Below are 19,726 nucleotides of genomic sequence, written 5' to 3' on the forward strand. Positions count from 1 at the left end.
TTCTTGGGGCTGCTGAAACGTTACCGTAGTAGGCATCGCCTGCATGATTACCTCTGCCTGAGAGTCATGCCTCGTTAATGCAGACTCCAAGAGAGGGCCCTGGTCTGGAGGAAGGCCGACTTTACGGCGGCTACACCGATTCACCGGAGTGTGGACAGGCGAAGGTCTCTAGGGGCTAACGTCCGTGGCGTACGGGGCTACAGAAGCACCCCCAATCAGTGTTGCGTCCTGTCAAACAGCGACACAGGAAAGTTGTCCTCGCGAAGACGCCGGGGCAAAGTATTTATCAGGCGAGGTGCCTAACTTGCCAGGTGAAACTGACACAGAGGACAGTTTGGTGGTTACCAATAGGGCGACTAAAAACCAAGCACACATGCCGCTAGCTAACATGCTCCTTCTTCATCCTCTTCTGGGCCGCATAAGACGTGACGTACCCACGTGGAGGATTAGTGTGGCCGTTAGCTAGCCCGTCCTATTGATAATGCTGGTATCCCACATTTTCTAACGTGATAATATGTAGAAATATATACAAGAGAGAGACAGGGGTGACCAACATTTCGACTCTTCGACAATATATATGTGGGAAATGCGCGGGCAAGATTATTCTTCGCAAGGAAAGCATATTTTTCCGGTTCAAAAGGGCTGCTACAAGGAGATACCATCTCACAAATATCGTTAATAGCATGTATGGACAGTATATCGAGAAAGCGTAAGAAGGAAAACTTGGGTTTACGAATAAATTCGGAATACTTGAGCCGTTTGGGAATTTTATACGACGTAGCCACGCTCTGCTGAATAACTCACAAAATGATCAATGTTTAGCAGTCTCAGTTTCTTGGTGGGCCTACGATAAATATGAATGGATAGGCATGATGACCTCGTCATGTTTAGCATGGGTAAAAGAACACTGTAACATATGGAGGACCACAACTACCTTCTCCAAATTCTCAGTACTGACCAAACATAGAAGAAATCAGGCCCCCGAACACGACAGGTGTTGGGGTGTACTCAACAAGCACTCGCCACTAACAAAAAGTAAGCTACCTGTATTCCGGGTCCACAAGTTGGAAGGTTTCTTAAAGAAGGTTGCTGTGCAAGCAAAAGAAGAGGAGATATTCCGAGCAGAGTCGATGCTTAGAGAAACAGGCAGTACGAGGGACGAGGGAACGCCGTCGTTCAATGCGGTTACGGTGTGTCTTCGACAATCCGCGTTGCTAGTAGTGATACTATTCTAGAGCACATCACCCGCAAGGGATTGGCGATGGTCCTGAGGCTTCCGGCAAACATTGCATATTTTCTTCATTAGAATATACACGGTGTCCCAGCTATCATGCACCAAGATTTAAAAAAAAAGAGTATTCTCGTAACTCTAACAAAACCTAGTGCACAATGTTTTCAGTACTGTGGAGAAACGGGCAGCATTTTTTCGTTATTGAGAATAAACCGATTATTGTATTTAATTATCTAACTAGAGAAGTACTGTCGTAATCACTAAAGTGTCAATGAAACACTTGTAGATACCAATGAGGGGCATCAAACTGCGGTATTTTCAGCGACGAAATAATTGCGTACGCCTTTATTTTGACTGATAAATAAACCCGCGAAATAAAAAAAACCACGTGACGGTGCCTCCGCGCGAATCGTAAAGCGGTGCCCTTGAGCACGCTCCCTCTGAGTTAACCAGAATTAAATAAACAAAAGAAAGAAGAATATGCGACCGAGTTTGTGCCTTTATGTGTATACGCAACCCGCGAATCTTGCTGTTGCTGCTCATTCAATTCATGCCATTATCAAGGTGGTGCGCTGTTACTTCAGGCAGGTGACAGGCGAAGCATTTGCTTTAAATCAGCTTATTTGTGGACGCTTCTTTACAAAGCGCGCGTAAGCACCATCACGTGGTATTTTTCATATTTCGCTGGTTTTCTTTATCACTCAGAATATATCATTACGCAATTGTTTCATGGTTGAAAATACCGCAGTTAGATTCCCCTCGTAGGTACCTCCAAGTGGCTGATTGACACTTTAATGATCAGGACAGTAATTCTCAAGATAGATAATAATTACAACTATTTAGTTCAGTCTCAATAACGAAACAATGCTGCCCCCTTTTGCCACAGTACTGCAAACTTGATGCGCTAGGTTTTCTTCGAGTTCCACCATTACTCTTTTTTTAAACCTTGGTGGATAATAGCTGAGACACCTCGTAGAGACTACCCCACTGATGAAATAGGCAAAACTGATCGAGTCATTGCATGGGAAAGGTACTCATCGGAAAATGTGAGGCAAGCAAACCATCAAACTAAGTTGTTTCCCTGTGGTTGTGTTGAAACACTCCACTGCACTTCCCTCCTCCTCAAAGTATTGTGATGCTTTTTCTCGCCGAAAGCGACCGTCTCCGTCAAAGCCACCAAGAGGTGATGGTCGTGGAGAGGACGAATTGAGATGGGTATACCATGCGGCAGCAGTTGACGAAGATGGGCTTGTTGAAGACAGGTTCCTGAGCATTGAAACCCACTAAGACACAAAACACCTTGTAGGATACTGTTAGACGCACCGGACGAAAGCCTGGGAAATTGCCATGGTCGGACGTTTTGGCTGATTGCATCTCGTGAGTGCTCGGACGTCCTTGATTGGCTGCTGACTTGCTGAAACCCCTGGGCTGGGGACATCACTGAGTGCTACTCGTAGTGGTGCTGGCGGTGCACGGAAAGACCTACTTACTCTCGGTAATTGCTCCGATTTTGAGCTAGTGCGATCCTGAGCTAAGGATGGCCAAAAACCCACATGGTGCACCAAACCTGTTACGTGACTGCAGTACACGGATTAGATGAACGATGATTTGGGATGAAGCAAGCTGTTTATATATATAGCAAGGTAGCTATAGACAAATTCAGCAAGGCAGAGCCCCCCATCACCTATTATTTATCGGGGCGTACTTGCGTACCGCTCACTCTTACTTCTCTCCTCTCATCGTCTTGTGCAATGTTGTCACAGTCTGAATTGGAATCTTGACAAGAAAGCTGTGCATACGCAAAAGAAAGGTTTGTAAATGAAGAGAACAGAGCCGAGCTAACTGAACACGTGCGTCAGTTCATTTATTCTATCACCTCGGTTACCCGTTGAGATTGGTAACTGCCCAGAACCCCTACGGTAAAGTGAGGAAAACAGTTGCCCAGCTAACTGAACTCACGCCATTACGTTCTCCTCTTCCATCCCCTCGGGCAGTAGTTGAAGATCAGAATAAGTCACTACATCACTGACCACGTTTGAAAATACTATCTTACAGCTGCGGCATTGATCCCCCTTTTGTGAAGCATCGTCTCGATGCCTTGGGGAAGGGTGAATATAAATGTAGTCTGTCGCGTGACACTAGACATGTTAATGTTTAATCTCGCTTATGTGACAACATGCAAGAGACTTCCTGATTCGGAGTTTGAAAAGGTAACCACACTCCGTATGGGAAGACTTCGTAGTTAATGTCTCTAATCAGCCACAACATTTTCTACGGACAGAAGAGTTCTACGGACATTTTCTATGGTTGAAGTGTTTTTTGCTCAGACCGCAGCGCTGAACGGGAGTCGAAACACAAACCACACCACCGGGTCTGATGGGCACTCTTTGTCAACAAAGACTAAGATAGAGAACGTTGACATGTTTCTGGTCTTGGATTCCGAACCTGAAGAGTTGAGGAGCCTGTGCCGTAATCTCAGATATCAGTAGCACGGAATTGTGGGTGCAATCACTGCGTATGTTTCGCCGACGGCATCCAGAATCCTTGTCACTAGTCTACAGTGCACCAGGTGAAGGAAAGACAAATGCATTGCATTTTGAAAGCCCTTTCCCACGCGAACATCACGGGGGTAACTTTGACTTACCTTCGTTGCTTTTTTGGGCCTTACATAGCGATGACACTGGCAATAGAATTACTCATGCGCTTGGTGCTCCCATTTTATTGGGCATGATAGGCTGTTGTTACGCGGTGAGCGAAGTTAGTCAGTCGCCGGATATTCCTGGTAAGTAAATACCGGAAACGTATAAGTGGTGCATGGACCAAGTAAAGAGTGCGGCAACCTGTGCAGTCGTTGTTGTAAACAGGAGGGTTTTTGATTTCGCGTATTACACCAAAGAATACGTCGCTAAGGAGAGTGGCCCGATTCTTCCTGTTATATTTCTGAAAAGGACCAAACAGGTCGATTTCACTCGGAATGGCGTTGCCGGTGGCCCTCCGGGCGATAGGAATTCGACATTACGGGTTCCAAATTTCTCAGCCTCTTATTCCCTCAACATATTTTCGTGGCGTGCTCAGCAGCATCCATAGGGCCTATGGTAGTTCTTTCGAATTCTTCTTGCTTTGGACTGTCACCAAGGTACGAAGGTATGGGTCATCATGGCATGCTTTAATTGTATTGTCACGCAAATTTACTGAACGAACAGGAAACAAACTTTCCGGTTTGAGTGGAAGCTTTTTGTGCAGAGGACGTCGTTTCGGGCACAAAATATTGTGAAAACTCCGGCGAAAGATTGGGAAACATGACGTGTTGAGCTTTAAGTCTCGTAATCAATGTCCCGTGCTCATCATAACGTCATTTTTGTGCATCCGCATGTTAGGTCAGCAGTCTTACACGGAATGCGTCATCATCTTCGTTGGTATTTGTGTCGGGTGGTTGGACGGTACCCGACACAGACACTTGCCGTTACTGCGCATACGACCTCATTTAGGGGTAATGGTGGAGGGCAATTTCTGGAGATTCAGGCCCCATCGAGCAAGGCGTCCTGCACGGTCCATAAAACTATTTTGCTAACTTAGCGAATGGTGGTCGGTAACCACATATAAGGGGCAGCTATATTGCCGCGACCCATGTATGGGTTTGTTTGTTTATTGTTTTTTTTTACTGGCGGGCCACGCCCGCCGGTGTTATCTGCGTTCCTAACGAAGCGCGTCGTACATTGTTTACTTTTATGCCCCACAAGCTACCACATTCAGATACGCAGACTGTTAACGCCCTAACGTCACTATTCCAGAATAATCTTCTGTGGTCAATAATGTTTCTATAATTTGAAACGCAACAAAAATACACGGACGAAGAACAGTGTAGACGAGAGAGCGCCTACCTCGTCTACACTGTGTTTCGTCCGTGTGTTTTTGTTGCGCTTCAACTCATGACATTTATTCACCAACTAGCCCAGCAAGAAGTTCTTGTCATCTACAATGTTCTGGATGTGAATCGACGGTTCCAGAAACACTTGCGCCGAAATATAAAAGCCTGAAGAGCTGACGCCGCGGCATTCGATTGGACGACACTCGCGTGTTCAAGCCACTTTGTTGTCCGCTGCTTCGCCGCCTCTGTATTCTTTTGAGTTGTTAGGGGAGCACAAGGTCTCTCCAATAAACTTGTTTCTACTTCAAGACAACTACGTAGTCCTTGGCTAAGTGACCATATAAATAGAGCGGAAACCTATTGAGTCCCCAAGCTACTGCAGTATATTCTTTTATACCTCATATAGTAGCTGTTTAGAGCCTTGCTAATACTAGGTTTGGGTATGCTATCACGTGGTCATGGCCATTCTGTATTTGTATGAGCACAGCTCCCTACCTCCTGTCAATGCCAGTGGCCCATTGCATCACTGGTGACGTTTGCAACGATCAGAACCAAGAGCTATGGCATCATATTATAATATATACAATGTACAAGATATAAGTTATAATCAACCGACAGACTACGAAAGCTGCGGTATTCATTATCTTCCTCGGGGCAGAGCTGATGGGTTCGCCACCCCCATTTCTTCGTTCTTGCATCATGGCAAAATTGTTACCTCATTCGGCACTGTACCGATATTTTGAAGCAAAAGCCCTTGGAAAGTGTGTGCATATTTCAAATGAGTCCTTGCGAAAACTGTTGTCCTGTTTTGGGAACCGTTGGCATGGTTTTTGCTCCAGCAGAGACGGAATTTCGAGTGGCTACCCCACACAACCAATAACTTACTATGAGGTGGTTGCAGGAAAAGCAAAGCTTCTAACCATGGGGCCGAGGTGTGTCGCAAGTTGAACATATCCCTGAATATGAGCCATTGTTGATTTCGAGAGAATAGCTGCGCTGGTAGAACATGGTATACCTTGCACGGATGTTGTGGGATTCATTCTCGATACTGAAATACGGAAAAGTTTCCTCAACTTTCATTTCTTACCCGCATTTCGCAAATCCGCTTACATTGGCGAGCACACACACTAAAACAAACACGTTTCTGTCGGCCAGTGCTGTAAAAACGCCTTGGTGCTGCCAAAACACTTTGAGAAAACACACGGTCGTAATGTAAGGCATTCGAGATCAAACCTAGTGCCTTGGGTTTGGTCCCCACTCTGGACCCGTGTTTTTCTTCTTTCTTACGTAAATTAAAAAAAAATGTTAACTTTCCTTATAGTAGTAAAAAAGTGCTAACCATACCCCTATGCCTCCTTCGGCGTTGAAGATTGCCGACCTATGTTTGGGTGTGTGTGTGCGCATAAAAAACCTTAATTATATATATATATATATATATATATATATATATATATATATATATATATATATATATATTTATATGTATATGTATATATATATATATACACACATATATATATATATATAGATATATATATACGATGGAGAAGCCAAACTGAAAAACAAAACAACATTTATTCTAACGTTTCGCCAGCGGGCCGGTCTTTTTCATCTTTGAAAAAGACTGGCCCTTGGTCGAAACGTTAGAATAAACGTTATGTTTTTCAGTTTGACTTCTCTATCGTACAGCTAACCTGATAGCCTGAACCTTTTCTCTAACTTTATATATATATATATACAATACAGAATGTAGCGAATCAGAATGGATGAGGGCTCGCTGAAAATACCAGAAAAATAAGAGTTGGCAATAAAGGAAACCTCAGAAAGCAAAGGAGAGGATGTGGGAGGTCATTTAAACAGATAACGAATTTGGAAAGAAAGAAAGAAAGTGGAGAAAAATTGCCCGCCATCTAGGATCCGAACCAACAACCTCCAGAATGACGGTCTGGTGCGATAACCAGGTGCGTGCGGCCAGAGCCTATTTTGCAGGCAAGAAGCTCCTGGTGAGTGGCACATCGGAAGCTGGCACGATAGACAGCGGGATCCTCTTCGGGGTGTACCCCAGAAACGACATATCGCCGCATGTCGTTCCCCGACAACAGGTACACTTGTGCAGGAAGCTTCTCTTCAGCCACTAGAGGAATACGGGGAAGATAAAATAGCCGCTGGTCAGCCTCTAGACACGGCCCCCACACCGATATAGTGTTGGTGCGACTGTCGTAGGCAGAGCCAATAAATGCAAAGGTTTCCAGGTAGCTGTCAAGAGACTGTTGTAGTTACTTCGTTGGAAGACAAGGGATGTTGAAGCACTCTAGAGGTTTGATGGCGACATTGTACGTTGAGGAGCTGACCGTTGCTGCGTGGGGTGGAGCAGCTGCCGGTAGTGCACTGCATTCATCCGACCACTGAAGTGGCTGATTTGTGTCCGAGGAATATTCCCCCTTGGCCGCAGGTTGCGTTGAGTCGTAAGTAGTGATTTGGGGTGCCCCTTGGTCAGATGGACGCTTCGATAAACTGGAGGGCTCAGCCGGAGGTAGCGGGGCCGGTGGCGTTAACTTTATTGGTTGAAAATCCTTTAGCGTCACTTCTGCAGCAGCAAAGGTCGCCACCAGTTGTGCTGACATCTGTGATATAGCTGAGCGGTGCCGTGCCCGCCAATTGGACTGTGATTGAAGTACTAGGCCTAGCGGGTGGTGTGCGGGATCTGAAGCAAAAGACATCCCCGAGCACTCACCCTCTTGCTTGTCGACTGTCCGCGGAGGAGCCAGAGAAGTTGCAGCGTGGATAAACGGCACAAGAGGAGATAAAACAACTGATAATTACCAATTCATTCGTAAACAACGAGTATGAAAGAACGCAAAGAGACCTCTCTTGCTTTATCACCCAAACTGATACTTCGCTTTCCCCTGAAGTAACAGAAAACGAAGGTTCCAAAAACAAGTTTTGAACATCCGTAGTAACTGGACACAGGGGAAGCACCGAAGTGTTGTTGCGTGCACGAAAATAAAAAACGCAAATAAAAGCCAAAGAAAAGGAAACCGTGCTTCTTGAGCAAGGATTCAAAAAACCCCAAGAGCAGTCAAATACAGCAGAGCCATAAGCACATCATGATGATGTTGACTCCACATTACGTCTTGAAGCTTAAGCAACTCAAGGCCAAGGCAAGTGTTCAGATACTGAGCGATATTAGCTCCGCATGGGCCACAGTGCCAGCCTTGGCCAAAATACATCAGCTTTTTGAGTGATGAACCGGCTGTGGACAGGCGCTCAACTGGTCGGTCCCCCTCGCGTATCCGAACATCAGGACCAACTCGGATAGAGTTCAAGAAGTGTTCTCAACTACCCTGTTTTTCTTATGTCCAGCTGTGTATCATACAAATCCTCTTGGACCAGAAGAGTGAGTGCTTTTGGATTAAGCTGCGACGGCTCAAGCTTCGTGACTAGCTCTGCTGAAAATACAGACGGAAATACACGTGCATAACCGATATGCTTCTCACGGAACGAACATATAAATACTTCAGTCAAATACGTTTTTCCCAAGCTAAACATCGTAAAACGCCTACTTCAGATCGGGCTTTGTTATGCCAAGCAATTCCACCTGCATAACGTGACTTTTCTGCGGAGACAGTTACCGTCGTAAAATAACTTCTTTTTTTACAGTTTACATTGTGACTGTAGCTTTCAGTCATCCGCGAGCTGTGGTTTACAGTGGCTAGTGTTCTGGACGGAATACTTCGAATAGCTAAAGATAAATATTTTGGAAAGACAAAGAAGAAAAGATAAATTTAAAGATAAAGAACAGATAATGATTTTGGAAAGAAAGAAAGTTATTTGAGAAAAAAATTTTCCTCTCCACTTTCTTTCTTTCCAAAATCTTTATCTGTTTCAGTGACCTACCACGTCCTCCCCTTCGCTTTCCGAGGTAGTCTTGACTGCCAACACTTATTTCTGTCTTATATATATCTTTATATATATATATATATATGTGTGTGTGTGTGTGTGTGTGTGTGTGTGTGTGTGTGTGTGTGTGTGTGTGTGTGTGTGTGTGTGTGTGTGTGTGTGTGTGTGTGTGCACATGTTATCTGCCTAAAGCGGTGTAAATCGATAAAATTAGGCAAGTAACTACAACTCCTGCAGAATTAAAACTGCAACAAATTGTATTTGTTTTTTTTCTTTTCAAGGTTCCGTAATGAGGGTACTTCTTGTTTACAGGGCGGGTGCCTAGGAACCAGTGCCGACTTCAATTTAAACCTGCAAAAAGCTCATGTTCATCCGGCACACCTTCAGAACGTTATTGGTACAATGATTCAAGCCGAACGTGTGTTCAGTTCATACACTGGAACTGCCGTGGAAACTCTATATATTTTCACAACAGAGAGACTTGCCTTAGAACCTGCAACAGTAAGCTTTTCCACCTGTGCGCCCTTATAGAAAAAACATTACGGTGTGTTTCGCATTATTGAAAAATACGCCCAGTGTAGATGTCTTTGATAACTAACTTGCATAATGAGTAATAGATAATTCGACAATTTCACTTATTCTTTCAGCATGGGTGCACCTACGACCGTATTTAAATTTTTTGAACACTAATGCATCTCTGTTAAAGTTTGTCGCAAGCGTTTGGGCAAATGAAAAAATATTTTGCCAGCCAAGGTCCAAGATTTGCTCAAGGATTGCATGATTCAAAAAGTGGGACCAATAAAAGCATTGCCAGGCACTTCACTCAGATCCCGTGGTTTGAAGGTAAATGCGACAAAATTGGTAGCACCAAAATATTCTTCTATATCCCATTGCCAAGTTCATCCACCCACGTTTTTTATCAGAATTACATTTACCACCTAATTTGTGCTTTTCTCATACACCCCGTTACGTCTCTGTTAGCTTTTCTTCCTTCATCTGACGGTGCGAAATACGGAAGCCGCCATCCTGTAACTTGGTATTGCTTCTTTACCTTTATCGTTTTGGTAAGCTAGTGTACTTCTGGTTTGCTGCCCTGCCCTTGCGTTGAGGTGTTCCGCCGCACACTGCTTGCAACCAATTGTGCGTTTGTAGTTTTTATTTTCAAATTTTGTATAATAGCGAACTAGTCCCCCAACGCTCTTGGTGTCTCTACAGTCCAAAGATGGTACGTGCGACCTTTCAACTACCGCGGTAACTTTGTGGAAATAGCATTGTGGTTGTGAATTGGGCTGCTATTTGGTTGACGCCTGTTCAACTCTCATCATATCGCACATGTTTTTCCGTTTGCTGCGGCGGTTCATTGTGCTGACCGGAAAATACAAACGACGAGGCATTTCTGCAGAAAAAGCACACTGAAATTGTCCGCCCTACCACATTGTTTGTACATTACACTTTGTACTAATTTTCGTCAATACGAAATGCTCCTCGCTCTGAAAAACAAAACGCTTTAGTGAATTTTGAGCACTTAAAGCAGTATACACTCTCTGTAACTTTCCTTTGTGCGGAAAACGCCAGACACGATGGCAAGATCAAACAAATTTGTAAACCTCCCGCCTATAGATGTTTAGGTGGCACCCTACAGCAAAATTAGAGGCTACACATATAACTTGTTATTTTAGTATGTGTTGTACACGGTGCTACTTGCAGATACATTAAGTACGAAATCAAAGTGTTGTGTATGCAATATTCTCATATATTAGGCGGTTCTGACTATGTAAGAGTTTCTTACCAAAACTTGGAAATACGTTAACATTTTTTAAAATGTTCAATTTTGCCTAAGTCGGTTTTATCAGGCATTAGCGGAAATGTAATCATATCAATTTATATTAAGGAATAAGTAGTGAATCAAAACAGAGGAAATTCGGGAATGATTTATTATTGCCACCAACACATTAGGAGTTTAGTTGTCTCTGCAAAAAAAATGTGTTTTGTAGGGTTATCGCTATAAGAACGAAGATTTGTAGTGATGTGTGTACAGGCATTTTGCCAAACCACGCTTCAGTATCGAGCAGTGTGCCTACCAAAATACGTATTGTCTTTATGTTTAGCATGTCTGTCCTAGCGTATTTCTGCACCAACAACGCTTGCCCTAGCAGATGCATTCGTGTACACAAGCTTCACATAAAAAGGTGAAAGCCGAACGAATAACGAGACTTGCTAGACGCGGATCTTTATTCCTATCTGAAACAAAAACTTCTGATATAAACTTCGCTTTTCAGAATCGGAGAAACACATGTTTGAAATGAAGATTTTATATAAGTTGTCCAAACTTCATGCACGAAACTGTCTTTCCGTTTTGCTCTTCCCCTCTGTAACATGTGTTTACATAATGTCACACAACACTTCTTTCTATAACTCCTGCACACGAGAGTAAAGGAATTATATCTGTTTGCATGGAAGCGGCTACCTTGTACTCTGTTACGGCCTAACATGACTTCAAGGCTACGCTTCACTTTCACGCAAGTCGACAATGTTGAGCAAACAAAACTAACCATGACCGGAAAGAAAGACTATGAACATTTCAGTCCCGTTTTTCTCACAGCCAAGAAGTTTTAGTTAGAGTGAAGAGTTAATTTCGTGTTAGCTGAAATATTATCTTAAAACATCACTTAGGAGCTTTGTGCGGAAAAATAGGTGCCGAACTACAAAAGTGCTCTTTCGCTTGCAATACGTCTAGCATGACTTTATATGTTTTGTTAAAATCACACTCCCAAGCAAATTGCTCTTTCTCTGGGGACCATAACATAATCTGACCAACCATAACATAAATTGTCAAATCGGAACAATAGCATTCTGGAGTTCATGATTGCTTTATTTGTTTATGTATAGTATCTTATGATGCTATAAGTTAAGAGACCGTCTAGTCGCATGATGAAGAGTAAAACACATTTTTTTTGTAATCACAGATATTTTTGTCAACAATTCGCTTAACGGCAACATGGTAGGTGACATACAAGAAAACCTCACAATCCTCGAATTATTATGTCACTTTGCAAGGTATTCAACCCGAATTCGTGATAGAAAATCTCGTGGACCACATTGTGGGAGGCCGCTAACGGCAAGATTCAAGAAGTGTACGTTTTGCACTGAAGAAGGGCTCCACAAACCACCAACTATAGTAGCCAGTTTGATAAAGACATTGCGAAGACGCCACGTTGAGGAAAATGGTTCCTTGTATTGAGGTGTGATGTACTCGTCACAGCCAGGGAGAGTTCAGGCGCCCGGCAAATTTTTTGAATGAAATGTCATATTGACCGAATATTCTACCAGTGAGGTTGCTAACACATGGGTTATGACTGCGTGCGCTGTGCACTGAAGATATTTCTTACCACTCGCGAACCAAATAGGCGCCGACAAATGTGCTGCACGAGCGGGGTAATTTTCAAGCATTAGACTTATAGAAATGATAGATCCTGCTTCCGGTGCTATGATTTACGCATGAGGGAGGCAAACCAATATGCTCTGATGGATGTGTTATAGTATAGGCTCCATACGTGCGGGAAATGCGTTTATGGAAAGACCCCCTGGACTCTTGCCTACAACGCATCAAGCAGCTTATCTAGTGAGCAAGCTAGCACAAACAATGGCGTGATAAGTGTGTTTTGCCCTTTTTTCTATTAATTTCGCCCGTCTGTGTCCTCTATCTTTTACAACAGCGGCAATGGTTGAGTTTTTTTTTCAGTTTGTTTGTTTTGTTGTCATTGACAGCATTTTTGATCATCTTGATTGATACCTCCAGACAAGTTTTTTTGGAAATTTTGTTACACCTCAAGCTTTCAACAGAAGTAGTTTCTGCGCTCTTAAAGCAAAGCATTTTACCTCTAGCACCCAGCTATTACTTTGTGGCGTGCTGGACAAAAAACTCCCAACGCAGCTGGGTAGCGTGAGGGCCCTTTGCACTCACGGAGCACAGTGTAGATGGTGCGGCGAATGGTAGACATAACCCAGCGTTTCCCGGGCTCACTACGGCGGCCGGGTTGGCGGAGCCCTCCCGTCGTATTTGTCGCCTGCTTTAGCGACGATTGTTTTGGGCCTGTTTTATAGCACTTTCGCGTCAATTTCGCGCTTCCTTCGCACAGCTTGATTAACCTGTTACAGAACACCTCTTGGGTAACCAGAACCCGATAGAATGAAGTGGTCGTATGCCAAATACAAGTTAAAAATTCGTTCGCAGGGCGTGAAAACAAAATATACAGGCAATATACAGACATCTGGCCACTAGAGAAGCCCTACATTTTGCGAAACAGCTTTCTACTAATTAGGAGTCGGTTTTCTACATTAGCGAACGTTTTAAGCAATATTACGAAAAGCGAAATGAGCAACTGGTTCTGATGAGTCGCTTTTATAAAATTTCCCTCAGCTTTTTCGAAATTCCCTAACTTACTAGACTAACTACTTTAATTAGGTATAAATTAAAATCACTATGCTCACATGCCAAATTGTTTCGGTGTCTGTGCTTCTTCCACGTGGTGGGGCAGTTCAGGGCTATCTGCTCATGATAGCTAGGTTCCATTGTCTAACGTTTCAAAGGACGCCCCTCTTTATTTTCACTCCGACGCACTGACAGGCTACAGCGGCGGTGCACTTCGCACAGCCGCGCCATGGGTGGCACTCCTGCGTTCGGGATGCTGCCCACACGAATTCATGCTAACTGCTGGCAGAATATCTTTTTTCACTCTTCGTATACCCACGTGTGTGAAACTCAGTGACGTCGAATGGGAAATTGTTGTGGGTGCCATTTAAAGCTTCACAGAGTGGTTTGGAGAGTGGATTCACCTTCACCGAGTGGATTGGATCAGATGTTTTCCAGGCATAGCAAAAAAGGTAACAACATTACTGCCCGTTGTCCTTGTGGGCTTCAAATGCCTGTAGCGGTACTTTGCCGGTGCTATTTGGCCCCAAGAAATGAGCAGGTTCCTATTTTAGCGCAAGCATCAACAGGTAGGAAGAGCTCAAACCAAGAAATTTCTCTCGTGGGTTCTAGCTGTTGTCTTAAAATCGCCATCCAACTGACACTGCCACGTTTTCAGCCTTCTTTCGGCTCACTCCGCCAAACGTCGCCGTCTTTTGCCCTGCGCATTTTGGTCCCTCCACAGCGTCCTTTGACGAAGATAACGGGTCAAAAAGTACCAGAGGCGCAAATAGGGTCTCCGGGTACGGACCTTAGCGTGGTTGCTTTGATAAGTAAAATGCAACAAGAACAATGCGATAACTTAGGCCTATGCAAGGCCTCGATAAGCAGAGGGCGGGAGTGGCCGCAGTGAAGAGGGAGCACTCCCTGAGGAGTGAAGTGGGCAGGATCGCGTGGCAGTTTAACCGGCTGAGAAACCTGAAGCTTGTTTGGTATTCGTGAACAGGGAGCGAGAGGTGTCAACTTGGCGCGTTTGCATCCTGTACCCGAGGCGGTACTCTCTTGAACCCTTGAAGGAGCTATACCCTTGAACATGGCAGTAGCTTACCTCTCTACCATCATACGTCAGTGAATCTCATCAGTAAGCCAGCGTATCATTTTACTCCTTGAGCACCGCGAGTGTAACAAGCTACACTGACAAGCGCTGTGTAATTATCACTACAGGCGTGCGCGACAACGTCTTCGGTGGGAATCGTCTCTCGTTCTCTCACTATTTTCCCCGAGCTCTTTCGGCCCACCACCCGCAGGCATAAAGTTGTGCCTGGATACCTAAGGGGCGAACGGTAGGAATAATAAATCATGCCAGCAAAGCTTTTAGGGGTACAATGATGATGGCATGCGCCACCTCGTTCCCCCGCATACCCGCAGCTCATGTCAGGTTTGTCGTCCTCTTCTCGTCCCCGTCGGTTTAAATATGTAACAGGCTCCGGGCCGGCCATATATGAAGCAACAGGTTACAGCTGGGTGAAGGATCTCGACATTAGACCAGGACGTCTTGAGTGTTGACATTGAATTAAAACTACGCACTGCCACAGAAAGCGCCCAGTTTGTCGCTGGTGTTTTGGCCAATGGACACCCGCTTTCATGAAATGCGTCATTCCCAAGCACTGCTCAGCAGCGCGAGAAGAAGAGCTTCGCGGTGTCACAGCAGGAGTCCAGAGTCCGGAGGGAAAAGCAAGGGAAGCCTGTGACAAATTCGAAGAAGTGTGCGATGTCATCGAGCCTCTCCGGTGGAGGGCCTTGGGCGAGCAGTCCATTCAGAAGACCCCCCGCCAGGCCACTCGGAGGCGTCATCCAGGCTTTACGCGGGGCCAAAGGGTGCTGGGAAAACTGAAACGTTCGGTCAAGATCTCCGAGCGGGGATCCTCCTCGGGCACGTGCAGGTTGTGCATCATGTACTCGAACAATTTCCGGATGTCCGAGGACCTTCCGAGAGAAACACGCTTCTCCTCAGGCTGCTGGTTGATGTGTCCCTGGACAGGCAGGTCTTCATCCTTCACTGGCGTCGGCAGGTCGGCCGGCCTGGTCAGAAACGAGGTTGCCTCATGAGCCCACTTTGGTCTGTACAGGGCCAGCTTGTCTTGGAGATCACTAACGCGTGCCTTGAGCTCCTTCCTCTCGAACAGGATGTGCTTCAGCTCGTCCAACGTGAAGCGCGGCCGGTTGGGGTCATCAAGATCGATCACCAACTTCCCTTTCATCTCCGCACAGGAGGCGTCCTGAGAGTGCAGCAGCAGGTTGTCGTGGTCCCGCAAGGTTGTGCGGAGCCGCTCCTGCAGTGCCCGTAGCTGACCTTGCCGGTCATGCAGCAGAGCCTGCAGGTATCCCCACTATTCGCACAGCTGCCGCATCTGCTGCTGCAGCCGCCGGTTCCGCCCCCCCTGCTCCTGGCTTGCCTTCTGGCTCGCTTCCAACTGCTGCTGCAGCGACTCAATGTCAGCAGCACTGATGGCCACCTCCCTCTTGCACTGGCTCAGCTTGGCCGACTGTTTGTAAAAGGCATCCCGGAGTCGCTCAAGCACAACGATGTCATCGTCCAGCATCACGCTGTATGGTTGGCCATGCTGGGAACGGTGACTCTCTTTCGCCTTGAGCGAGCTACTCAGCTTGGCGTTTTCCTCCTGCAGCCGAGTGACAACACTGCCCAGTTCCTTTATCTCGTGCCCCCAGACGTCCTCGTACTGCTCAATCTCGTTTTCAAGCCAGTTCCTCGACGCGTCTTTCTCCAAAAGGTCGTGTTCTTCGTCTGTAAATTGTACTTCATCTTTCAATGCGGAGTGTTCAATTTCCCAAAATATCTTAAGCTGATGTGAGATTTCTTCAGTAGACACTTGGAAGGTCTTAACCTCTTCCACTCTGCCGCTGTTGGTAACGCTCACGCTGTTCCCAGGTAAAGTCCATCTGACAGCAGGGTTCACAGCAGTCAGCGATTGGTTCAGACGCTTGAAATCTCCAGTGACGAATGTCCAGTAAAAGTCGGTGCCAATTAGTATGTTAATGCCTGGGTCAGGCTGGATGTCGAAGACAGCAACGTCAGAAAAGGAAAGTTGACCGCCTTTCGTGTGTTGGAAAGCCTTTTGCGCCGTGAGAGGGGAGAGGTGGTTACATATTTCTGGTAGTTCCAGTTCCTCGATCTCCAAGGGTCGGTTGTCGTACTGACTGTACAGCGTGACTCTCACCTTTCGATATTGTTTTCTTTGAAACGAAGAATGTCTCAACCCCGAAACAGTCAACACTTCGTGTCCGATCGATTCAGCCTGCAGACTTCGTACTAGAGATTATGTAATAAAGCTGCGCTTGCTGCCTCCATCAAAGAGGAATCTAACAAAACGTTTCGTTCTTGTGCCCTTGGCCTAAACAAGCGATGTCTGCAGAAGAACTGTTCGTTGTGTCTGATCAGTCGCCGAGCTGGAAACGATGGTTACCTTATTGGTAGTGCACGTTTCTAGTTGGGGTCGCACATCGATGATATGTGGCGTCCCCCGCAGTTTACACACTGCAATCTTCGCGCCGTTCCGCAGTCTTTGGCGCAATGAAACGGTTTCGCGCAGCGGAAACAGTGACCCAGTTTTTGTAATTTGGCCCTTTTGTCACCAATCGTCATACGAGCTTTGCAGGCCTCCGTCATATGATCAGGAGATTCGCAAAGGAGGCAGGTACCTGCGTTCTGATGAACCACCAGCATAGACGCTGAACGTCGAAAGGTGTCGCTGTTCAATCTTCGCGGTGTTGACTGCTACGGAGGGAGCTTTTCACTTGAAATAATCATCTCTGCCGATTCACGGCTTCGTACTTCGATATTCAAGATGTTGAGCAGCGAAGACAAATCATCTTGCTGGTCTCCTTGCCCTTAAGTGGATGCTTCCTTAAGCAAGTGCTGGTGGTACTTTAGTACAAGCTCTTTTGGCAGTGCGCGGAGTAATGCTGACTTCAGTAGGACACCGTGGGCATCAGTGTCAACTCCGAGGTTCTTTAAAGAGCGTAAATGAGCTTGCAAATCCTCATTCAATCTTTGGAGGCCTTCTAAATCATCGCAGGACTCAACTTTTTTATATTTAGTAGCTTGCTCATGAGGTCGTTTATTATTAGCGCCGTCTGGCCGAATCGTTGCTTTAAGAGGTCGACTGCGGTTCCGTAGCTTTCGTTTGTTGTTGGCAATCCGCGGATTACATTTTCGGCTTTTCCTTAAAGCTAGCTGCGCAAGTACTTCAATTTGTCTAAGTGTGCAAGCGAATCATTGCGGTGAATGGTAGACTCAAATTGGTCCCAAAACGCAGGCCACTCCGCAATGTCTCCGTGAAATTTGGTCAGCTATAGTTTGGGAAGTCTGACTTGAGCTCGTCCGTATGCTACCGCACCAATCACGCGAGGAGCACTTGATGGTTGAGCTTGCGCTGCTTGCGCTGGGGACGTAGCTTGCGCTGTGGAAAAAAGAAAGCGTTCTGCACGAAGCTTGGTGAGGGCAATAGGCTCTTGATAGTGGGTTACTGAGGTCAACTTTTTTAAATCGCCATCCTCAACAAGCCGTTCAATTTCTTCATCTAACGCGGCGATTTACCCTTCTTTAATCTTTAAAAGTCGAAGTTTATCATTCAGCTCACTGGCAGACATAGGTGTCGCGTCCATCAAGGTGTTGAGTTCATTGATGACTCTCGTTGTGTCTGCTCGAAGATGCGCCCGTTTCTGTTTCAACCGATCCATGGCTTTGCTGTGAACGCGTTCGCTGGTTTGGATGTCGAACCGCTGGTCTGCGCTGGCCCTGGTTCTCTTCAGTAGGCTCCCTGTTTGATGGGGTCTTCAACGGTAGGATTTCACATCCTGGTCACGACACAAATTTTGTTGAAAACCGAAGAGTGGGTGACGTAGAGTGAGGACCACTTTATTGTGCCAGCGGCCAGAATGAACAATGAGGAGCGGCAATTCCACGGCAGCAGCTTCCGAAGACCTTTCATCTGCGATGGCATCACCATCCGACCCTTCGTACGTCTGCTACGCGTCTGGGCAGTCACTGAAGCCAACCATCCATCACCTTGTATGTGGCTGCATAGGTCTCGTAGGGCCAAGTGAGACACATCGATTTGCCTGGGTACTCGCTTACGAGGACTGGATACGTCCGAAGGGCCGCATCAAACAGAATTTATCCGAACGTTGGCGGTTTGTTCTGGACTCCTCCATGTTGGGACACTATTGAGGTCTTCATCTCCACTTCCTGCTCTTCCCCATGTGGCCTTGAGCCATCCTTTTTATTAAATGTTCGTTTGTTTGTTTAGGGCACAAACACCACTCTCTGAAAAAAGAAGGACATGGCCTCTGTGGTGTAGTAGTCGGCCGTGACATCGCATGACTAACTCAACTCTCGGCGGTCAGTCCGCAGCAACTGTAGAGCAACTGAAACCGTGTCGGGTGGAACATAGATACAGCACGGTGTTCTCATGCGAGATTAGACAGGCGCACCCGGTTGACATCTTTGAATGGGACGAATATTTTATATATAGCTTCTTGTGCACAAGAGAAAGCATGTAGGAAGCTATTCTGACGAAACAATTATCCCTTTAACAAAAAGAATTCCCAGATACGGCTTGGGTAACTTGCACGTTGAACGGTGCGCCGAAAATTGCCAACTTTTGTCCCTGTAAAACGAAATCTACAGTACCCATCGCCATAATTCTTTTATGTGAAGTCTGCATAATCTTGAACGATTTAAAATATGTGCTTTTGTCTAGCAGAGCGAATTGACTTTAATAAAAATTCTTAAATTGACACAATTTTTCAAAATTGCTCAAATGTGAGAATTCTTTTATCACAATCTCTACAACCTAGGTATTTCAATTTTTTGTGTTTCTTCTCTCCGGGTTTATTCTCCTTGCTTATTTTAGCTTATGTGGTCAAGACGCATTAATTTGAAAAAAAAAGACTGTACCGTGGTAAAGTAACCCATTTTGTATAATTTAAAAGGAAATTACAAAGAAGTGATGTTTACTTTTTCAAACTTTCACAGGAAACCAGAGGATGCTCTCTATCACGTAAACTAAAATAAATCTTGCCCTATTTTTGTTCTTTTGCAGCTACATTGCTCTAAGTACGGGTGTGTTACATGTACTGCGCGGACATATCGAAGTGTTTTGCAGAAGCTTAGGATGGCAATGCAGGTCGAGAAATGGCCGTTAGAAGGAGGAAATCATTGTACAAACACCACCGGAAGCATGACTTCTTCACATTAGACGCGTATAAAGTTGGTTGCACCTAAATCTCATGT

General features: G+C 45.5%; 1 long non-coding RNA gene and 1 pseudogene across 1 annotated transcript in view; one reads left to right on the plus strand and one right to left on the minus strand.

Annotated features, from left to right (window-relative positions):
* LOC144150239 (uncharacterized) overlaps window positions 1–19,726 on the plus strand; it is a 54,167-nt gene that overhangs the window by 14,854 nt on the left and 19,587 nt on the right. The window contains exon 2 of the long non-coding RNA XR_013318467.1: window positions 9,312–9,500. This is a non-coding gene — a long non-coding RNA (uncharacterized LOC144150239). The remainder of the gene's footprint in view (window positions 1–9,311; window positions 9,501–19,726) is intronic.
* On the minus strand, window positions 15,261–17,155 carry LOC144149674 (RILP-like protein 1; annotated as a pseudogene).

The sequence above is a fragment of the Haemaphysalis longicornis genome, unplaced genomic scaffold (assembly GCF_048455015.1).
Source record: "Haemaphysalis longicornis isolate Haplotype H1 unplaced genomic scaffold, Haemaphysalis longicornis Haplotype H1 scaffold_8, whole genome shotgun sequence".
Classification (NCBI taxonomy): Eukaryota; Metazoa; Arthropoda; class Arachnida; order Ixodida; family Ixodidae; genus Haemaphysalis; species Haemaphysalis longicornis.